This window comes from Macaca nemestrina, chromosome 5, assembly GCF_043159975.1.
Source record: "Macaca nemestrina isolate mMacNem1 chromosome 5, mMacNem.hap1, whole genome shotgun sequence".
Taxonomy (NCBI): Eukaryota; Metazoa; Chordata; class Mammalia; order Primates; family Cercopithecidae; genus Macaca; species Macaca nemestrina.
Genome location: NC_092129.1, coordinates 156,654,460 through 156,677,554, shown reverse-complemented (window position 1 = coordinate 156,677,554; position 23,095 = coordinate 156,654,460). Strand labels below are relative to the sequence as shown.

General features: G+C 43.8%; 1 long non-coding RNA gene and 1 other non-coding gene across 2 annotated transcripts; both read left to right on the top strand.

Moving 5' to 3' along the window:
* Positions 1 to 2,011: 2,011 nt before the first annotated feature.
* On the top strand, positions 2,012 to 8,330 carry LOC112428343 (uncharacterized). The gene is made up of 3 exons (XR_003020383.2): positions 2,012 to 2,143; positions 4,449 to 4,549; positions 7,972 to 8,330. It is a non-coding gene; the product is annotated as an uncharacterized lncRNA (long non-coding RNA).
* Positions 8,331 to 22,661: 14,331 nt separating this feature from the next.
* Positions 22,662 to 22,755, top strand: TRNAI-UAU (transfer RNA isoleucine (anticodon UAU)). Its single transcript has 2 exons — positions 22,662 to 22,699; positions 22,720 to 22,755. It is a non-coding gene; the product is annotated as a tRNA-Ile (tRNA).
* Positions 22,756 to 23,095: the final 340 nt, after the last annotated feature.

Below are 23,095 nucleotides of genomic sequence, written 5' to 3'. Positions count from 1 at the left end.
TGACTGGGCGTGGTGGCTCACGCCTGTAATCCCAACACTTTGGGAGGCCGAGGCAAGCGGATCACGAGGTCAGGAGATGAGACCATCCTGGCTAACACGGTGAAACCCCGTCTCTACTAAAAATACAGAAAATTAGCTGGGCGTGATGGCGGGCGCCTGTAGTCCCAGCTACTCCGGTGGCTGAGGCAGGAGAATGGCGTGAACCCGGAAAGTGGAGCTTGCAGTGAGCCGAGATTGCATTACTGCACTGCAGCCTGGGCGACGCAGCAAGACTCCGTCTCAAAAAATAAAAATAAATCCTAACTTTTTTCTTTTACTCAACACGGTTTGAAAATACTCATCCTGCTGCATGTACATCTGCTTGGTCACTTGTGGCTGCTGCATAGTATGAAAACCATAGGCAGTATACTGATGGACATACAGGTTGCCTCTAACAATGCTACCTCAAAATGCTAGAAGCACTGTACCTGGCAAGGCCAATCATGGAGCTGAGCTGAAATTTCACTGAGGTAGATTCCTGGAAGTGGACTTACTGGGTAATAATTTAAAAGTTATACAGGAGGAAAACCCAGGTAATGTTAATATTGCAAAAAAAAAAAAAACCTAGGACCCTAATTTTAAGACCAAGATTTCAATTTACGTAGTACTTCATATAATGCAATTTTTATCTTCAAAAACAAGAGACAGAAAGGATATCCAAATCCGGTAATTCTGAGACGCAATCTCAGAAGGAGCTTTAAACTTAGTTTCTTTTTAACAGGATGAGTATTTCTTTGTTATCGATGACCCAAACGTGTTTTCAGCAGTGTCATAATCTTAGGGGTTCCTTCCTCTTAGGTTTTAGAGCTAACCTAGGAAATCTTTTGGTAGAAGTTTGTAACAGATTATTTTACCTGTGCAGAAAAGTAGTGAAGATTTTAGTAATTTCCCTCACATGACTGATCAGTTGAACGACTAAGGAAAAAGAACAGGGTGTTACCATCGTTGCTACAGCGGTGTGTGTTTACGACGGTTGCTGGTCAGATCAATGTCAGATTCCCCTTTCAGGGAGACAGACGATATACAGGAATCAGGGACGTTCCTACAGGGCTGTCTGAGAACGGAGACCTTTTTCTCGTGTCTTTCTTTTTTCTTTCCTTTTTTCGTTTGTTTAATTTTTGTCAGCTGATTCACAGACCAATAGATGGAAATCCACTGCTTACTTTCTTGCAAGAGAAAGGGATCTCCAACAGTGCTGCGGGACTGCCTCCAAATGGTACTGAAAATATCCCAGGATTCTGTAAGTCAGGGGTTTTCGTTTGTCGATTGGTTTGGTGTAAGAGAGATGCCTCTCTCTTTGCAAGACCCTGTTTGGCGAATATCTGTTGGGGCGGGAAATCTTCGAGATAGAAACGGCTGAACTATTGTGGCATTCCTTGGCGAAACTCGGTACAAATCTGGTAGGGAAAAACAAAATGTCGTACTGTGTCATATGTGGGATTTGAACCCACGCCTCCATACGGAGACCGGAAGCCCCGAACACAAGCAGCAGCAAGCTTGAGTCTGGCGCCTTAAACCACTCGGCCATCCTGACACTATGACACAGCTGCTGCAAGTACACGTGATGAGTAATGATGACTTACGGCTCACCTCCCGGCTGAATCCCAGCCGCAAAAGTTATCTCTGGAATTTGCCCGACTAAACAGGAGTTCCGAATGCACTGATTACGGAATGAAAGCGTAGAAGAGTACAACTGTTAGTGCGGAACTGAATAATTTTTACAGTACTAGAGACCAAGATGGGAGTGGGGGAACAAGATGTGGAGGAGATGTTTCCACGTTGCCTCTCCCCTTCCTCTAGTAACTCCCTGCGCTCGGCCCTGCCCTCTCCCTCTGACCCAGCCCTCCTGCCCCGCATAGACCTCTGCTTACGATCCTGACCCTGTGGGGTCACTTTGCTCTTTGTTGCTTAAGTCCTGATGCAGCAGCTCCAACATGATGCTGCCCCAGGGCCGGTGGAAACTTTTCTGGACAAGAGGAGGTCATAGCAAGAGAGTGGGGCTGTTCTGTACATGGATTTCTAGGCATTCCGCCTTCTCCTCAACCTATCCGAAATGTGATTTCACCACCGGAAGTCATCCTTACATCTTTCATTTCATTACACAGTTGAGTAAACATCACCGTCTTCTGCCCTGTAGGGTCGCATGTGCTCTATAGTGATAAAGTGATAATCCTGTCTCTCCTCTCTCTAGAGCTCTCAGATGCTTTTCTGCAAATGTTACCCACTGTGGGAGGCAACAGCTATATCTTTTTTTCTTTTTTCAGACGAAGTCTTTCTCTTGTCCCCCAGTCTGGAGTGCAATGGCGCAATCTCGGCTCACTGCAACCTCTGCCTCCCGGGTTCAAGCGATTCTCCTGGCTCAGCCTCCTGAGTAGCTAGGATTGCAGGTGCCCGCCACAACGCCTGGCTAATTTTTTGTATTTTTACTAGAGACAGGGTTTCACTATATTGGCCAGGCTGGTCTTGAACTCCTGGTCTCAAGTGATCCTCCCGCCTGGACCTCCCAAAGTGCTGCGATTGCAGGTGTGAGCCACCACACCTCACCCTAGTTTCAGTTATTTGTGCCTGGCTAGAAATGTATCTATGTCTCCTCAGCTCCTGTTGCTCCCTTTTCATCCTACAAAGGAGGAGGCAAAAGTACTTGTTCCACAAAGTTTTTTTATTAGGTATTTCAAAGGTCAACACAGTATTACAATAGCCTTATCATCAGGCATTAGCTGTAAGGAGAAGTGCTATGAATTTTAGTTGAGCCTTGTTTATCAGGCAGTGGCCACCAAAATATTACAAAATCAGAATCTTCTTTTTTCTTTGTATATAAACTCTTAGTCCTACAGAACCAGTTAGCTATCTACTGATCCAAGATTGTACTAATGTATGTAGATATTGTCAGTGGATACATTCTGTTTGGGGGTAAATAACTATGAGGCATAAAACTGTGTAAAGCACAGCCACTCAAAGCGTGGTCTGCAACCCAGTGCTAATTTATAAATGTTAGTTACCAGTCTGGTCTGTTTCAAGATATGGAGCTTATGCCAGAAGGCAAATCAACTATATCACTAAGCATCTTTACTTCCATTGAATGACTGATTATTGTAGGAATAGTTTCTTAGTGAAGGCAGCAGTGCATTTAATTATACTTTGGTGCAAGTTTATCTTATTGTAGACCAGTAACTGGTGTTCCCTGCACAATTTTGCACACCAGTAGTTTTAGAGGGGTATTCCAACACTTGCATGGAGGTCAGCATTTGTTGTTCTTTTTTTTTTGGATGGAGTCTAGCTCAGCTGCCAGGCTGAAGTACAGTGGCGCGATCTTGGCTCACTGCAGACTCCGCCTCCCGGGTTCAAGTAATTCTCCTCCCTCAGCCTCGGGAGTGGCTGGGACTACAGGTGCATGCCACCATGCCCAGCTGATTTTTGTATTTTTAGCAGAGACGGGGTTTCACCATGTTGGCCAGGATGGTCTCCATCTCTTGACTTCATGATCCACCATCCCTGGCCTCCCAAAGTGCTGGGACTACAGGCGTGAGCCACTGCACCCGGCCCAGTATATGTATTTTTAAAAGAGGATTCATTCTATTGGTATAATTAGAAAAATATTTATGAAACATTATTTATATAGTTCATGAAGTCTCCAAGAAAAACAAACTGGGATAACAAAGCCAGAAAATATCACTGCAGCCTTATCAGGTTACTTAGAATGAACCAAGCTATTGCTTAAAGCCAGAAGCTGCATCACATTCTTCCCCAGGCCAGATGCCTCCTCACCCTTTTTTGATAGAAGGTGAGCCTTCTATATACTAGTCTCACTGAGATGCATCTGTTGGGAAGAATCAAGACTTCCTCTGTCATAGCAGTTTATGGCAAACCTATTCATACTCGTCCTTGCCATGGCGGGGCTCCCAATGTGAGAAAACAAAAAATATGTTGAGGTAAATACTATTTTTTATCAGTTACTGAGGCTTCAACTTATCCTATCATTCAAAGTTTATGAAGTATTGGTGGAGTTCCGTGGTTTACGCCTGTAATCCCAGCACTTTGGGAGAGACTGAGGCGGGCAGATCACTGACGTCAGCTCGAGACAGCCTGGCCAACATCACGAAATCCTGTCTCTACTAAAAATACAAAAATAAGCTGGGCATGGTGGCGGGCGCCTGTAAACCCAGCTACACTGGAGGCTGAGGCAAGAGAACTGCTTGAACTCGGGAGGCAAAGGTTGCAGTGAGCAGAGATCGCCCAGCCTGGGCAACAGAGAAAGATTCTGTCCAAAAAAAAAAAAAAAAAAGTACAGAAATTCATCACCCAACAAACTCCTGGGAGGTATCACTATAATTATAACAACAATCAGATAATGCAGATTATTCTGCATTTGCACTTCCAGATCCATTATTTGCCTTTCTTCTCCCTGGAAGGCTGTATCACTTGGCTCCTGCTCCCGGCTCTCGTTCGGATTCAGCCAATGGAAGACAGCAGCAGGAGACAAGAGGGCACAAAGAAAGAGAGGCAGATGCATGTACAGTATTTCTCCTACTTGCTCCCGGACAAGCTGTGTTCCTCCTATGGGCACAGCTCCCAGTGGGTGGTTCCTGTCCCGTTGCTGGAACTCATGCCAAATTCTGGCAATTCTGCCCCTTCCCTTTTCCCTTAATGCCTAGGAATATTGAAGATTTCCACTGTTCTGATCCCTGAAGATTTCCTCACATCTTGGTTCTCTAATTCTATAAAGAAGCCCTCCAATAGTCTCTCCTCAATCCACCCTTGGAATGTGCCCTGATAAATATAACCAGATTTACCCAAGTCCACTTCTGAGCCTTACTCTCCTGACAGCAGTGTGGGGAGGCGCTTCAAAGATGGAGCCTAGGTCGGGCGCGGTAGCTCACGCCTGTAATCCTAGCACTTTGGGAGGCCGAGGTGGGCGGATCACGAGGTCAGGAGATAGAGAGCATCATGGCTAACACAGTGAAACCCCGTCTCTACTAAAAAATACCAAAAATTAGCCGGGCGTGGCGGCGAGCGACTGTAATCCCAGCTACTCGGGAGGTTGAGGCAGGAGAATGGCGTGAACCCGGGAGGCGGAGCTTGCAGTGAGCCGAGATTGCGCCACTGCACTCTAGACTAGGAGAGAGCAAGATTCCGTCTCAAAAAAAAAAAAAAAAAAAAAAAAAAAAAAAAAAAAAAAAAAAAGATGGAGCCTATAAGAGCCTCAAGGTCCATGGCCTGAATCGTAACTTCCCTGCATTTGTGATTTTCCTTCTTAAACATAACTCTGAAATTAGAAATCGATATAATGGATGCTCTGAAAATACTCATTAAGACATTCTAATTAGACAAAGGTATACTACAATAGAAAGAAGCAGGTTTTTTTTTTTTTTTTTTTTTTTTTTTGAGATGAAGTTTCACTCTTGCCACCCAGGCTGGAGAGCAATGGTGTGATCTCAGCTCACTGCAACGTCTGCCTCCCAGGTTCAAGCAATTCTCCTGTCTCATCCTCCTGAGTAGCTGGGATTACAGGCATGCCCAGCTAATTTTTGTATTTTAGTAGAGACAAAGTTTCACCATGTTGGCCAGGATAGTCTCCATCTCTTGACCTCGTGATCCACTCGCCTCGGCCTTTCAAAGTGCTAGGATTACAGGCATGAGCCGCCACCGGACCATTTTTTGTGTTTTCAGTAGAGACGGGGTTTCACCTCGTTGGCCAGGCTGGTCTCGAACTCCTGACCTCAGGTGATCCTCCCACCTTGGCCTCCCAAAGTGTTGGGGTTACAAGCGTGAGCCACTGCTTCCTACTGGAAGTAGGAATTAATAACAATAAAAACAATAAAGTTAATTGTTTAATTTAGTATCACAGAGTCAAAGGGACAGATCCTACATTTACTAAATTCTGAATTATTCGGCTCCTCAAATCACATTTATCAGAAGGTTAAACCAAATACAAATAAATATTACTTCAGCATTTTTTATAATTTAGAAAGTATTACAATTAATCATTTGACTTATACATAAATTCAAAAGTCAACCAATAGCCATCAGTATGTTGATTTATTTCCTTCTAAGATTTTGCTATGCAAATACACTGAGAATGAAATTGTGATCATTCATAAAGTTTTGCCCTCTGCTTTTTTCACTCAATGGTAGTTCATGAACTTTCTCTGTATTATTAAATGCAGGTTTCTTTTAAAAACCTTTAAGAGCTGCATGATATTCCATGTGAATATGGTACAGTAAGATAAGCTTGCACCAAAGTATAATTAAATGCACTGCTGCCTTTACTGAGGAAGTTTTCCTACAATCAGTGAGTCAATGGAACTGAATATGATTAGTGATATAGTTGATTTGCCTTCTGGCACAAGCTCCATATATATATACCTATACACGTACACATATATGTACCTACATATACCTATATATAGTATATAGTATATAGTGTGGTGTTCATAAGTTGAAAAGTAGACCATTACCTATTTTCTAAAATCCAGATTCACAAGCAGAGACTTGAGCCTGGGAGATGGCAGTGCAGTCAGGGCATCTTTGGGAATGTGGCTAACAAATTTGGTAGAGGAAATGTGTACAGAACAGGCTACCTATCCACTCCTAGTTCCCGCCCTTCAGCATTCTCCCTTTCATCTTTATTTTGCCTTTATGTCTCTGTTTTCTCACCACTGTCCCCTTTCCTCTGCCCCCTAACTTATTAGTCTTCTCTAATTCTGAAAGAGCCCAGAGGCCGGGCGCGGTGGCTCAAGCCTGTAATCCCAGCACTTTGGGAGGCCGAGACGGGCGGATCACGAGGTCAGGAGATCGAGACCATCCTGGCTAACACGGTGAAACCCCGTCTCTACTAAAAAATACAAAAAACTAGCCGGGCGAGGTGTCGGGCGCCTGTAGTCCCAGCTACTCCGGACGCTGAGGCAGGAGAATGGCGTGAACCTGGGAGGCGGAGCTTGCAGTGAGCTGAGATCTGGCCACTGCACTGCAGCCTGGGCGACAGAGCGAGACTTCGTCTCAAAAAAAAAAAAAAAAAAAAAAAAAGAAAGAGCTCAGGTTGAGAAAAGCTCTGTAAAAGAGGCCATACCTAATTTTATCAAGAATTGAAGGTCTGTTTTATCTTTGTGTTCCAGACACCATCCATGTAAGTTCCCTGGTGCAAGCCTCTGCTGACTTGTGGAAAATGAAGTGAGAAATAAGAGATATTAAGGCTGGTACTTTTCCAGAATTTCAGTCCTTGCAGGCCCTCGCGTAGCTGCCAAAACACTTGCGATATAATAGTGTGTTTGCAGGTTAAGTATTGTGTGACAAGTGCCTTATGTGGTAGAGATTTGAATGCATGCCTTGCCTACTCTTAATTACTGTGTACTCCTTGAGATAAAGAAGTGACATCCATAGTCTCTTTCCCATAATGATTGCTCATGCATTAGTGAATACTGTATTAAATGAATACCGTTAAGAATCAGAAGTCTTTTTTTTTTTTTTTTTTTTTTTTTTTTTTTTTGAGACGGAGTCTCAATCTCTCTCCCAGTCTGGAGTGCAGTGGCAGGATCTCGGCTCCGCCTCCCGGGTTCACGCCATTCTCCTGCCTCAGCCTCCCGAGTAGCTGGGACTACAGGCGCCCGCCACCATGCCTGGCTAATTTTCTGTATTTTTAGTAGAGAGAGGGTTTCACCGTGTTAGCTAGGATTGTCTCGATTTCCTGATCTCGTGATCCGCCCGCCTCGCCCTCCCAAAGTGCTGGGATTACAGGCGTGAGCCACCGCGCCCGGTTTAAGAATCAAAAGTCTTAATCTCAGCAGACAAGGAAAGAAAGAGAGCCCACTGAGATACCGTAAGAGCATTAAAAACAAAAACAAACAAAACAAATAAACAACAACAAAAAAATTAGGCTCAAGTGATTCCTCTGAACGTAATAGACCTGTGTTTCACTGAGGTTATTCTTTTCTTTAGGCACTAGAAATCAGGAGGCGGAACACTGTACCTAAACATAAAACGACATTCTCAAAAACTGCCCTGCACAAGCTTGTTGGGACTTCACGATCCTTCTTGGACCTGCATACCCCTCTTCTCTGGAACTCGGGTGATGACAAGGAGCTTCAGAAGAAAGGGTCCCTTCTACCCAAGGAAGTTGAAGATTTTGGAGAATCTGAACAAACAACTGGCCCCTCTGGGAGGCGAACCTTTGATTCTAAGAAGTTCAGGATGGAGAATAGCGATAAAATTGACCTTACATTCTCTCCACCCTCACTCTGCCGCATTCATATGACCCTCCATTTCTTGTTTTGTTTTCCTATCGTTTGAGTTTATGCCACTTCCGGTCACAAGAGCATTATTTTGCCGGTATGACTTTGGGGAATGAAGGTGGGGTTGTGGAATGTGTGATTGTTTTACCCCGTAAGACCTTTTGGAGAGCTGGCTGGATTGCTCTTAAACAGCAGATTTCACAGCCTCTCTTCTGGAAGGGAGAGCTGCGTCCTTGGGATAAGACAGGGACATAGGGCCTGGATTCCCCACTTCCCAACCAGTGGTTCTCATTTTTTTCTGAGTTGTTTTAATGTTACTTGTATTTGTCAGTAGTCGATGACTTTTTTATTTTTACTTATTTTATTTTTTTAAGGGATCCTGTTTATGAGCACAGGGCCCCCGACTTAAGGAGACTTAAGATTAGTGGTTTAGTTTACTTTTTTACCCCGGTCTGCTTGTCGGAGCCGAGTCTCAAATAGCTTTTCTCATGCCCCTCCCAGCCACTTTCCCCTTGCGGAAGAGAACAAATTTCTCGTTTCTTTGCCACAGCGCCGTTGGATGGAACTCTTTTATTTGGATTTCAGTGTCGCTCAGTGGAGAATGAGAAACACGGCAAGGATTTACGCCCTGGGTGGAGGCTCCAAAAGGATACAATCTTAAAGGCGACTCCAGCAGGCGGAGCCTCTCTTCGGCTTCTGTCCCTGGGAGGTGCTTCACGGCCCCCTTCCAGACTGTCTAACCCTTACCCTCACCTATTAGTGTGGCTCTTTTGATTTATGATTTGGGGGAATTTGAGTCAGATGAAGGCACTATTCCCCTAAGGCGCTAAGAACTGAAGTCCGGAATATCTGGGCGTTAAGCAGCGTGAAAAGTACAGCAGACACTGAGGCGTGGCTAAAAATGGCCAAAAGCTAATTGGAGGGGATGCTAAAACTATTAGAGAATGCAGGGATTTGCAATGTTTGACCATAGGCCAGAAAATTGGAAGAAAGAGGAAAATGAAAAATCAAATATTCTAGAAACCAAACAGCAACAAAACTGAGTTGAGAGTGAAAATAGCTTTAGTAAAAGGAAGTAAACCAGCTTTTAACGTGGCCCTGTAGCTCAGGGGTTGGATCGCTGGTCTCGTAAGCCACGAGTCGTGAGTTTAAATCTCACCAGGGCCTGTGCAGGCTAACCCCTGGGTTTGTGGTGTTTGCTTTCGAGGTCTGTGGTTCTTGTGTCTTTATGTTTTTTTGAGACGAAGTCTCGCTCCGTCACCAGACGGGTGCAATGGCGCCATCTGGGCTCACTACAACCTCCGCCTCCGGGGTTCAAGCAATTTTTTCCCGCCTCAGCCTCCCGAGTAGATGGGACAATAGGCGTGCACCACAAAGCCCGGCTAATTTTTGTGTTTTGGGGTAGAGACAGGGTTTCACCATGTTGGCCAGGCTGGTTTGGAACTCCTGATTTCAGGAGATCCGCCCGCCTCGCCCTCCCAAAGTGCTGAGACTACAGGCGTCAACCACCGCGCCCAGCCGAAGGGTGCGTTTATTAGATGCCAAAACCTAAAACTGGAAATTATTCAAATCGATAAGCACCCATTTTAGCTCACCTTCTCAGAATGCAGGAATGTACTGGTAGCAAAAGTAGGAAGTGCTAGAAATACACTTCTGGTTCCAAAATGGCAGAAGCAAGCTGGCTTCACTGCTTCCTACTGAAAACCAAAACTAAATACACAGCACCAAAATTATCACCAAAAGTACGGAATTCTAAAATTAAAATTCCTCATAACAGATGGAAATGAAACTGCTGTGCTATCTGAACTGTTGATACAAGAAATTCAGCTGTAGGAATCTTTGAAGATCTACCAATACAAGAATTAGTGGCAATATAAACCAGTTAATAAATGCCTCTTTCTGATAAACTAATTTGTATCAAATCTCAGTCACCTGCAACCTAAGGAGTTCCCACTAATGTAGTCAATGTAGGTCTAAAGAAACTATATTATAATTATTGATTTTATGATGCTTATTTAATGGACTGTAAGCTCCCTGATAATAGGCATCATATCTTATTTAATATTGTATCTCAGAGCCTTGCAAAGTATGAACCCTAGTCTCTGCTAAGTAAAGGTTTCTTGAATGAAGCACAGCTAAAGAAATGCAACCAGGCTGGGCGCGGTGGCTCAAGCCTGTAATTCCAGGCCGAGGTAGAATCATTTTAGTCTAGGAGTTCAAGGTTGCAGTGAGCTATGGTCAAGCCCCTGGGTGACAGAGCTGAGACCCTGTGAAAAGAAAAGAAAAGAAAAGAAAAGAAAAGAAAAGAAAAGAAAAGAAGAGAAGAGAAGAGAAGAGAAGAGAAGAGAAGAGAAGAGAAAAGAAAAGAAAAGAAAACAGACAATCAGAATGTAATGAGTTTGTAAATACCACAGGAGGTCGAAAATTTACCTGAAGCCCAAGAAATCAAAGTCAGCAAATATAGAGGAACAAAGAAAACAACACAGCAAGCTCTGATAAAGATTCTACCTAAATGTTAAGTGATCAGTCCTCCTGGTCTCAATTTATGCCTCAGAATCGGAACTGAGCTGCCTGCAAAATTAAACACCCAAAGATAACATCTGAGTGGCTCACATAAATTGTTAAAATCAATAATCTATATCAGAGACTAAAATGATGGAGTTTCTCTCCACCACATTTGTTCTAAATACTGAATAATATAATAATGTTCACAAGTCACAAATAGACTCCTCAAAATGGTAATTTGGATTCCTGAAATAATCCAACACTTTTCGCTGTACTAAGTTTAGAAAATCTACTTTAAATTGCTTAAGAATCAGGACAGGCACAGATTATTCATTTCTACTAAAATCCGCCAAAGCAGCTTTTAGTTGCTTGCACTTTAGGACTATCATTCCTTTCTGAAAGCCCTCAGGGTACTTTATGTTTCCATGGCTTCATAGATACTGCTTTCTCTGCATGCAATAATAATTTCATCCCTTCTTCTAGCTAAGTCCTACCACTTCAGAATTCAAATATGTATCACTTTGCCCTCAATCTAGGTGAGAGGTGCTTTTTCATAGCACCATTTGCACATCTTTATTATATTTGAATAATATCTAGTAAATAATAATGTATATTTTCTTTTCTTTTCTTTTTTAGAGGAAGTCTAATTCTGTCACCCAGGCTGGAGTGCAGTGGCGCAATCTCGGCTCACTGCAACCTCCGGCCCCCGGGTTCAAGCGATTCTCCTGCCTCAGCCTCCCAAGTAGCAAGGATAACAGGTGCCCACCACCACGCCTGGCTATTTTTTGTATTTTTAGTAGAGATGGGCTTTCAGCATGTTGACCAGGCTGGTCTCAAACTCCTAACTTCAGGTGATCCGCCCGTCTTGTCCTCCCAAAGTGCTGAGATTACAGCACCCAGCCTCTTTCTGTATTTTTGAAACCGCTTTTGCAAAGATTATAACAGTGGGAAAAGTATGACCATGAAAGAGATCTGACCTGACTCCATCTTGGCCTTTGCCTGCAAGCTGCCCTTATTCATTCCTGGCTGTAAGTCGAACTAACTTTGGGACGAATTTAATTTTTAATTATCATTTAAAAGCCCTAGCTTCTGAATTTTCAGGGGGCGTGATTTGAGTAATAGTAAAACTCCAGTCTCCCGTTTAGCTGACTTTGTGTGTATTAAACTCTTTCTCCATTGCCATTCCCCGTCTTGATAAATCAGCTCCACCTGGGCAGCTGGCAGGACAAACTTTTTGGGCAGTTACATTTAGTAGTTTGGTAACCATGAGGATGTGTCTCCATTTTGTTTATCTATTTGTTTTTTCTAAATTCTGGGGTGACCTAAAAGGTATCTCAGTTTTGTTTTTGTTTGTTTGTTTGAGACAGAGTCTCGTTGTGTCACACAGGCTGGAATGCCATGGGGGGATCTTGGCTCACTGCAGCCATCACCTCCCCAGTTCAAGAGGTTCTTGTGCTTCAGTCTCCTGAGTAGCTGGGACTACAGGCGTGTACCACCACATCCAGCTAATTTTTGTATTTTTAGTAGAGACTGGGTTTCTCCATGTTGGCCAGGCTGGTCTTAAACTCCTGGCATCAAGTGATCTGCCTACCTCATCCTCTCAAAGTGCCAGGATTACAGGCATGAGCCACCGAGCCCAGCCACGGTATCTGTTCTGATGGATTGAAAGTACTTGTTTTTTGTGGAACATGGCTTTCTTTATAAATATTTACAAATATTTCTATTGAAGTTTTGTTTCCTTTTCCACTGAAGTTATTCTCAACTTCAGACACAAGTTACCTGATTTTGCTTAGTTCTCCATTACCTTTCAATAAAATTTATAACTATTTTTATATGTTTGTCTTTTTCCTTTGAATTATTTGAAATTTTCACTAACCTTTTCTTGTCACTCAGTTTTTTGGGGAAGGACCAAAAAACTCCTTTACTTGCTGTTTCTAATTTGTTAATTCTGTTATTGTTATAGCACACTCTTTTATTTGCTCTTCAATCTCCATTTTCACTCAATTCTGTTATCTTCTACAGGGGGAAATAGAACTTTTTCCTTGACTTCCTTAGGTTTAGTGAGTGGAGTCTTAGAAATTAAACTGACAAAAAACAGTAATAGGAGAAAAGGCATACAAACTTTGTTTGATGCTAATATTTTAATTTTAATGTGAACACAGGGGTCTCACAGAAAAGAAAGTAAAAACCCAAACAAGTGTTTAGGCTTGAGAACTTATGCACTATTTAACAAAGGGTGATAAATACTGGAGAACTGATGAGACAAATGAAAAGAATTTAGGCTTTTAGGTAAGGTAAATATACAGATCGGGGGAAGGTGTTAATGGAAGTAAGGTTTGTTTAAGCAGATTGTAGGTGATGCATTATAATTGTCTCCTCTTCCCAGTATGTGAGAGGGGAGAGGGAAGACCTTCACAAAAGTAAAATTTATGCTCTGCTCTTAGACAGAAAGGGGGAAGGTAGAGAGCATTTCTGGCATCTGATGTTTCACTCAGTTGGCTTCAGCTAAAAACAATTCTTATGCTATAGTAGCATATTTTGAGATGGCATATTTTGATACCCTTCACTTGTCTTTTTTTTCTTTTCTTGAGACAAGGTAACTTTTAAATTTTTTTTGTAGAGACGGGGTCTCAGTAGGATGCACATGCTGATCCCAAACTCCTGTCCTCAAGTGATCCTTCCTCCTCAGCCTCCCAAAGTGTTGGGATTACAGGCGTGAGCCACAGCACAAAGCCCCCTTCATTTGTCTTTGAACTCATTTTCTTTGCATCCAGAGCATAAGCATATGACAAAGAATTCACCAACCAAGTTCATCCACGTCAGAAATTGTGATTCAGAAATTGTGGACACAGGCCGGACGCAGTGGCTCACGCCTGTAATCCCAGCACTTTGTGAGGCCAAGGTAGGTGGATCACCTGAGGTTTAGAATTTGAGACCAGCCTGGCCAACACAGTGAAACCCCACCTCTACTAAAAACACAAAATTAGCTGGGTGTAGTGGCTCACGCCTGTAGTCCCAGCTACTCGGGAGGCTGAGACAGGAGAATCTCTTGAACCCGAGGGGTGGAGGTTGCAGTGAGCTGAGACTGTGCCATTGCACTCCAGCCTGGGCAACAGAGTGAGACTCCATCTAAAAAAAAAACCGAAGGAAAGAAAAGAAAGAAAAGAAACGAAATTGTGGACATAAAGAAGCAGACAGTATAAGGCATCCATTCTGGTGATGGTAGTAGCAAATATGTTCATTTTCCTAGAAAAGCCATTAACTATTGCCTTGTAGTGGCAACAGTGTGTGAGCAGTTCTGTAGTGTGATTTTGGGTGTTGTTTCTAGCTCCATAGTCTATAAGCCTGGTGTTCTGGCTTACTCAGGTGTTCTATGAACTACTTTATAATCTTTAGTGAATTCCTTATCTACTTCTGGTAGAGCTGGTTTAGCCATTTCAAAGTGCCTGCCATACCTGAAGAACTCTAACTTGCCAGTTTTAAATTGTTCTTCTAGCTTAGGTGAAATCATTGGTTTGAGTGTCTGGAGTGGCGAACTCAATTCTTGCCTCCTAGCAGGAAATAATTTGTCCAAGGGGCATAAGGCAAAGTAAGAGACCAAGGCAAGTTTTAGAGCTTGGAAGAAGGCCAAGCGTGCAACTTGAGAGATCCGTGTGCTGTTTGGCCCTTGACTGGGGGTTTTATACATTGGCATGGTTCTGGGGTTTCTGTTTCTCTTCTTTTGATTTTTCCCTTAAGGTGGGCTATCTGCATGCTCAGTGGCCTGCCAGCACTTGGGAGGGGCCACAAGAACTGTGTGTTTACTGAAGTTGTGCACATGCTCATTTGAGATGTTTTCCCTTACCAATCTAGTGTTTCTAGTGTTCCTAGAGGAAGGTCATACACTGGTTAAAGGCCACCGTTTTGCCTCTTAGTGCACATGTTTGACCCCCTCGCCCAACTCCTGAGATCTTACTAGGAAGCTGCTGATCACCAACATAACACCAAATGTTTTCTATCTATTGGGAGACTGCCTCTATTAGGAGACTGCCTTTCCCTAGTGCTGGCTATGACCAATTATTATTTTATTTATTTATTTATTTATTTATTTATTTATTTATGACGGAGTCTCATTCTGTCACCCAGGCTGGAATGCAGTGGTGCGATCTCAGCTCACTGCAAGCTCCGTCTCCGGGGTTCACGCCATTCTCTCACTTCTGCCTCCCGAGTAGCTGGGACTACAGGCGCCTGCCACCACGCCCTGCTAATTTTGTTTTTGTATTTTTAGTAGAGACAGGGTTTCACCATATTAGCCGGGATGGTCTCGATCTCCTGATGTGGAGATCTGCCCGCCTCGGCCTCCCAAAGTGCTGGGATTACAGGCGTGAGCCACAGCGCCCGGCAGACCAATTATTATTTTAGAGAGACAGTTTAACAAGTGCCTGATCATCACCTACTGGTGACCTGATATTATTGGGGCAGGGGATTGGGGTAGCTAGGCAGACATGCCCTGCTCATGTCTGCCTAGTGCCCTCTCTAACATGAGGTTGTCAGAAAAAATTAGCCTTAGGACCATATCCTACCACTAACCCTATCTTTTCTGATCACCATCCTCACCTTCCTTCTGGAGAGAGAAAGGTGTAATGGATTTAGTGTTCTTATGATCTGTGATGGCAAATTATGTGTGTTAATTTGATTGGGGTAAGGAATACCCAAAAAGCTTGGATAAAACATCATTTCTGGATATGTCTGCAAGAGTGTTTCTGAAAGAGATTAGCATTTCAATCAGCAGACTGAGTAAAGCAGATCCACCCTCACCAGTGCGCATGGACATCATTCAATCCATTAAAGGCCTGAAAAGAACAACAAGGTGGAGGGAGGGATAATGCTCTGTCTTCTTGAGTTGGGACACACATGTTTTCCTGTCATTGGAGCTCCTGGCTTTGGGATCTTCAGACTGTAGGATTACACTACAGCCTCCCTTCTTGTCCTAGGACATTGGATTCAGACTGAATTATACCACTGACTTTCCAGGCTCTCCAGCTTGCAGACAGCAGATCATGGGACTTCTTGGCCTTTGTAAGCTCACAAGCTAAGTTTCAGAATAAATCTCCTCTCATATATCTAGTATCTATCTATCTACCTATCTATCTATCTGCTATTTGTTCGGTTTCTCTGGAGAATCCTGACTAACACATGGCTTTATATATGATGCTAATTACTCCACAGTGATGAGAGGGAGCTTTAGTGTGATTTTCTGGGCATCTTTATGGCAACTGACCCCTATTTCCACATTATTTTATTTTTTTCTTTGTGTCTTGCCAAGCCTTGATTATTTCTTGGAGATCACTCATTCTGGGTAGTCTCCGAAATCACTCCCAAAGACTCTCCTAACTGTATCCTACAGAGAGGAGATGCCAAAATAATGAAGTTTGACAGCTCTATCTTGTGACAAGTATCCCCGGTCAGTGTTGCGGGAGAGGGGTTTCTAGTATAGAGGGATGTTGTGCAACTTTTTCCTGGTCTGCATTCCTCCACTCCACCCCCTACCCCCTCACCCCCTGCCCTACACAATCTAAATACTACCTGTGAACCTGAAATATCTGAGACAGGTCTCAATCAATATAGAAAGCTTATTTTGCCAAGGTTCCGAACATGCCTGAGACATAGCCTCAGGAGGTCCTGATGACACGTGCCCAAAGTGGTCAGGGTACAGCTTGCTTTTATACGTTTTAGGGAGACGTGAGACATCAATCAATATGTGTAAGATGTACATTGGTTTGGTCTGGAAAGGGACAACTTGAAGGAGTTGAGGGGAGGGGGCTTCCAGGTCATAGGTAGATAAGAGACAAACAGTTGCATTCTTTTGAGTCCTTGATCAAGGACTCAATTCACTGAATACACAATTTACGTGGGGGTAGCAAATTGTCATTTATGCCTTGGTCTCACTCAGGGAAACTGCATTTTTACATAAACAATAGGGCAGAGGAAGCAATCAGATATGCATTTGTCTCAGGTAAGCAGAGAGATGACTGTCTGTCCCACACCTGTGAAGATAAGCTATCAATTTACATTGCCAGGATAAAATTCAACAGACTGTTTTAGGGTAAAGATCTTGAGGCCCACAAGGAATTTCCTTGTGGGAAAACTGTGAGGGAGGTATGTAGCTTTTTCATCTTTGTAGCTATCTTATTTAGGATTAAAATAGGAGGCAGGTTTGTCTGACGCATTTCCCAGCTTGACTTTTCCCTTTGTCTTAGTGATTCTGGGGTCCTGAGATTTATTTTCATTCCACACACTAAATTGGAGACATTTTTTATTTTTTATTTTTCTTGAGACAGAGTTTCACTTTTGTTGCCCAGGCTGGAGTGCAATGGCACAATCTCAGCTCACTGCAACCTCTGCCTCCTAGGTTCAAGCAATTCTCCTGCTTCAGCCTCCAAAGTAGCTGGGATTACAGGCATGCACCACCATGCCCCGCTAATTTTTTGTATTTTTTGTAGAGATGAGGTTTCACCATGTTGGAACTCCTGAACTCAGGTGATCCACCCGCCTCGGCCTCCGAAAGTGCTGAGATTACAGGCACGAGCCACGTGCCTGGCCATAATGACTTTCAATCTCCTCTTCTCTCAGTGATTAATCTCTGGTTGTTAGATGACATTCCTAGGAAAAAAGTTCAAGACAATTGTATTCCTTTTGGAAGAACTTCCTTCAGTCACGTATGGGGAACTTCAGAGACAGCCCCTCCCTGTACTTGTACTTGGAGGGGAGAAACAAGGGATGCCAGAGAGACCTTAATTTTGAGGCAGCTTCTAAGCCTTCTAGTTTCCTTTAAGTCTAAGAACTCAGCATGCCCAAGCACCATACTTTGGGGTATCCTTTTCTAATCCCCAACACATACATAAATTTTGAAAGAATCACCCCAAAAATGAACAATTAAGGGCACAAATCTAGAATAAAAATTCTGAGAATTAGCTGGGTACAGTGGCTCACGCCTGTAATCCTGGCACTTTGGGAGGCTGAGGCAGGTGGATCACGAGGTCAGGAGATCGAGACCATCCTGGCTAACACGGTGAAACCCTGTCTCTACTAAAAATACAAAAATTAGCCAGGCATGGTGGAGGGCGCCTGTAGTCCCAGCTACTTGGGAGACTGAGGCAAGAAAATAGCTTGAACCAGGGAGGCAGAAGTGGCAGTGAACCGAGATTGCGCCACTGCACTCCAGCCTGGGCGCCAGAGCAAGATTCTGTCTCAAAAAAAAAAAAAAAGTTCTGAAAATTGACATATATTTCAAGGTTCTCTCTCTGTTCACACAGGTGATACATTGATTCTATAAATGAATGCATTTAAGCATCCATTAGACAAAAAACTGAAAACAAGCACTAATATCCTCCAACTCGTGCTGGGCGCGGTGGCTCAGCCTATAATCCCAGCACTTTGGGAGGCTGAGGTGGGTGGATCACCTGAGGTCGGGAGTTCGACACCAGCCCGACCAACATGGTGAAACCCCATCTCTACTAAAAATATAAAAATTAGTCAGGCGTAGTGGCCAGTGCCTGTAATCCCAGCTACTCGGGAGGCTGAGGCAGGAGAATCGCTTGAACCTGGGAGGTAGAAGTTGCAGTGAGCTAGGAGATCACACCATTGCACTCCAGCCTGGGTGACGGCATGTGAAAAACAAAAAACAAACACACAAAAAAACCTTTGTTCACCCTGAAATGTTTAAAATACTATTTCAACATTTTCACTTTATTAATATAGCCTTAATTAAATATTTGTGATGAGGAATACACCAAAAGGTAAACAGCATTTTTCTCAGATTTAAAAAGGCTCATCACTTTTCTCAAATGGCAAAGGAGGCACTGCCATATCTGATTCTGGAACAAAATGATTAGACCCTTGAGTCTTGGACCCTTGAGAATCATCTTTTTTTTTTTTTTTAATTAGAAAAAAAATTCCCTGCCATTGTTGCACAGAGAATAATATTTTTGAGAGGGAATTTGAGTATATTACCTACAGTTGCTGTTTCAGATGAGTTTAAATAGGACATATCAGTTGCTACCAGATCTTTATCTCCTTGAAAAATAGTTTAAAGACTTTGTAATTTTTTCTATATTTGTGTAACTATTGTAAAAATAGCACGTTTATTTTCACGTTTTTGTTCCCCAACTTAAAACATAATTTTTTTAGTAGGGGGTGGTGATTCATGCCTGTAATCCCAGCACTTTGGGAGACCGAGGTGGGTGGATCACGAGGTTGGGAGTTCGAGACCAGCCTGGCCAACATGGTGAAACCCCATCTCTACTAAAAATACAAAAATTAGCCAGGTGTGGCGGTGGGCGCCTGTAATCCCAGCTACTTGGGAGGCTGAGGCAGGAGAATTGCTTGAACCTGGGAGGCGGAAGTTATAGTGAGCCAAGATCATGCCACTGCACTCTAGCCTGGGTGATAGAGCAAGACTCCGTCTCAAAAAAAAAAAAAAAGAAAAAAGAAAAAAGAAAAGAAAAAAAGAAAGAAAACATATACGTATATTTTTTGACAAAAATCTTATTCTATGGCCCAGGCTGGAAGGCTGGAGTGCAGTGGCACAATTACAGCACACTACAGCCTCGACCTCCCAGGCTCATGTGATCCTCCCACCTTAGTCTTCTGAGTAGCTAGGACCACAGATGACTGCCACCACACCCAGCTAATTAAAAAATTTTTTTTGCAGAGATGGGTTCTCACTATACCAGGCTAGTCTTGAACTCCTGGCCTCAAACAATCCTCCTGCCTCAGCCTCCTAAAGTGTTGGGATTACAGGCTGATCCACCCCAGCCGGCCTCCCAAAACTGGCCAAAACATAATATTAACTACTACTCCCAAAACTACATTTTTTTTTTTTTTTTTTGAGATGGAGTTTGGCTCTTGTTGCCCAGGATGGAGTGCAATGGCGTGATCTCAGCTCACCGCAACCTCCGCCTCCCAGGTTCAAGCGATTCTCCTGCCTCAGCCTCCTGAGTGGCTGGGATTATAGGCATGCGCCACCATGCCCAACTAATTTTGCAGTTTTAGTAGAGACAGGGTTTCTCCATGTTGGTCAGGCTGGTCTCGAACTCCTGAGCTCAGGTGATCTGCCTGCCTCGGCCTCCCAAAGTGCTGGGATTACAGGCGTGAGCCACCCCTTCCTTCGCCTCCCCAAACTACTTCTAATCACTCTTAATGACATTATCAATAGTACCAGAATTTCTATCAGTCAGGATCCCAAGAGAAAACAGGTGTCTTATTCAAATTGCAATAATTTCAGAAGGATTTAATAAAGGGACTGTTTACTAAAGGTGTCTAGTAAAGGTATGGGCAGGCTGCGGGAAGGACAAAGAAGAGGGCAGTACTCTAGGGTTACTGATAGTAGAGTGGTCAATGCCCCGAGACCTGAAGGAGAGAGGAAAAAGCCATTACTGAAATTTGGAGGAAAGGTCCGCTTTGATGAACTAGCCAGAGTTGACCCACAGAAAGAGATTCAGATAAATAAATAATCTAGCCTCTTTCTCCAATCTCATTCTGATCTAATGCTAGTGTTTCCACTAATGAAATTCAACTTGAGGCCAGGATGGTGGCTCACACCTATAATCCCAATCCCAGCACTTTGGGAGGCCGAGGCGGGTGGATCACAAGGTCAGGAGTTTGAGACCAGCCTGGTCAAAATAGTGAAACCCCATCTGTGCTAAAAGTAGAAACATTAGCCGGGCATGGTGGCACATGCCTGTAGCCCCAGCTACTTGGGAGGTTGAGGCAGGAGAATCGCTTGAACCTGGGAGGTGGAGGTTGCAGTGGGCTGAGATTGCCACTGCACTCCAGCCTGGGTAACGGAGCAAGACTCTGTCTCAAAAAAAAAAAAAAAAAAAAAAAAATTCAACTTGAAACCAGAGGCCTGGGACGTCTATTGGTATAGATCATACAGGTCAGCTTTCTACGGCACAGTGGGTAGAGAACTGAAGACAGTCACTTTTTTAACATCAACAATTCAAAACATTCAGCTTTCCATCCACCATTTTCTCCGATCATGATTTTATGCTTATAAATCCTATATTATGTCACTGACCTGCCTCCTGATAAGAGTTGTTTAATATCCAGTGACATACTGTGAGTCCTATAAGTTTTCATCCCTTCAGAACAATAATTCCCCAAATGCTGGCTGTTCATATTTAGATCTGGTTTTGGAATACAAAATCATTAGTATTGTTATGAGGTTTATAGAACTCATTTAGAACAGTGCCTGACCCATGTGTCTTAGTACTTTAGGGCTATATTAACAAAATACCTTTGACTGGATAATTTGTAAAGAACAGATTTTTTTTTTTATAGTTCTGGAGACAAGGAAGTCCAAGATCAAGGCTCCAGCAGATACCGTATCTGGTGAGGGATGCTCTCTCTGCTTCAAAGGTGATGCCTTTTGCTGCATCCTCACAGGGCAGAAGATATGAGAGGGCCAGGCAGCTCTCTAAAGCTTCTTTTACATAGGCAGTAATCCGATTCAGGAAGCCAGAACCCTCAGGACTTAATCACTTCCCAAAAGGCCCCACCTCTTAATATCACAATGGAGGTTAAGTTTCAATATGATTTTGGAGAAACACAAACACTCAAACCGAAGCAACATGGTAAGCTCTGACAAACTGTTATGAGCTACTGTTATTTAGATGGAGCAATCTCTAGAGGTTCAGGCAGAGCCTTGTTGCTCCCTCTGGGACTGTGTAGTGAGAATGTAGGAGCTTCTCAGGAGATATGGTCATCTACCAAGGAGCCTGTGTTGCTTCTCCCTGCTCCTTACCTTAAGGTGTTATTTTAAACACATGAAATGATCTCAAAACAGCTATGTAATAGACATCAAGATATGGAAGCATTTCCTTTTTTTTTTTTTTAAGTATGGAGAAACTTAGTCACTGGTCTGTTACTCTCAGTCCTGTTTGTTAAATGTTCCGTGGTCAGGAATAGGCAGGCTATTCCTTTTACATAATTCTTCTGGTTGACAGAAATTATTCTATAAAAGCCAACAGACTTCATATCTTGTGTGTATGTGTACTTTGACAGCTGCCTTCCCCCGTCCCCCAACCAAATCAAACAATCAAGCAACAAACAAAATTGGCCTTAAAATTGAGGCCCCAGAGATAAAGTCACTGAGCGGGTATATGTCACAGCGGCAAACTTTCTGCAACTGGAAAAGGTCAAGACAGAGGGAGGAGCGCTGAGGGTGCCACTGCCTTGACCTCTGGAACCTGCTGCACAAATAAGAAGTGGTTGCTGTGCCAGTTTTCCCTGAAGAGGTGCCTGACCAGCCGGCTCTGTGAATTCGAATGCAGTTTTCAGGCAGGCTCTGGGAGAGTTTTGGGGAATCCCAATAGACAGCCCAGAGATGCTGGACTGCGAATGCGGGCGCGCTGCAGGCGAGGCTGGGAGGGCAGCCAGGAGCGCTGCTGGTGTCGGGAGACGCGCACAGGGAGGGGCAGGCGGCGAGCTCCGCTTCTCCGCGTCCTGGATCTGAAAGCATCACAGGCCAGCGGGGCAGTGCGAGGTGAAACTACGAAGAAGCCAAGTAGCTCGCGTCTTCTACAAAAACCCATGTTCTTGCTAGGACGATGGCAAGGAGAAGCCGGAGTCTCTCCTTTTTCTCCTCGGCTTTTCTCGGGCTTTCTGAAAAGAGCACCCGCATATTCCCGGGAAATTTTGGCTCCTGATGGCATGGGGGGAGGATCACATTCATCTTCCAGGAGAGACGCAGATATCTTGATCAAATTGTGTTTTACACAGGAGGCGAGTGACTGCGGAGGGAGGATCCCGGGCAGCTCAGCGCGCTCCCGCTCCGGCGCGAGGCCGGGGTCGAGCGCTTCAGTAGCTCGTGGCTCTGTAGAGTGCGCATGGCCAAGATAAAGAAAGCATGCTCCAGTGGCGCAATCGGTTAGCGCGCGGTACTTATACAACAGTATATGTGCGGGTGATGCCGAGGTTGTGAGTTCGAGCCTCACCTGGAGCATGTTTTCTTCCAATTGCGATTTCAGACATTTCACGATGATGCATTTTTCCCTTCTCTTTAAAGTAAAATGCTAAAATGGATAAGTTTTCCGTGGTGAGCCCATAAAGATCCTTTGATCAAGGGGGATACTTGGCAGATTTCAGAGAAGGGAAGAAACCCAGCAAGACCCAAATTGAACTCATCCAGCAAACTCATTTCTCCTCAGTCGGGAGGCCTCACAGCCAGGCTGTTCTGCTTCAATGAAGCCTCCTCCCTCCCTTGCTCCTCCACTTAAAAACTATTCTTCAGCTCTTTGGGGACTGAACAAGGAGGTGGAAAAACTGGGTTTTATTCTCTGCGA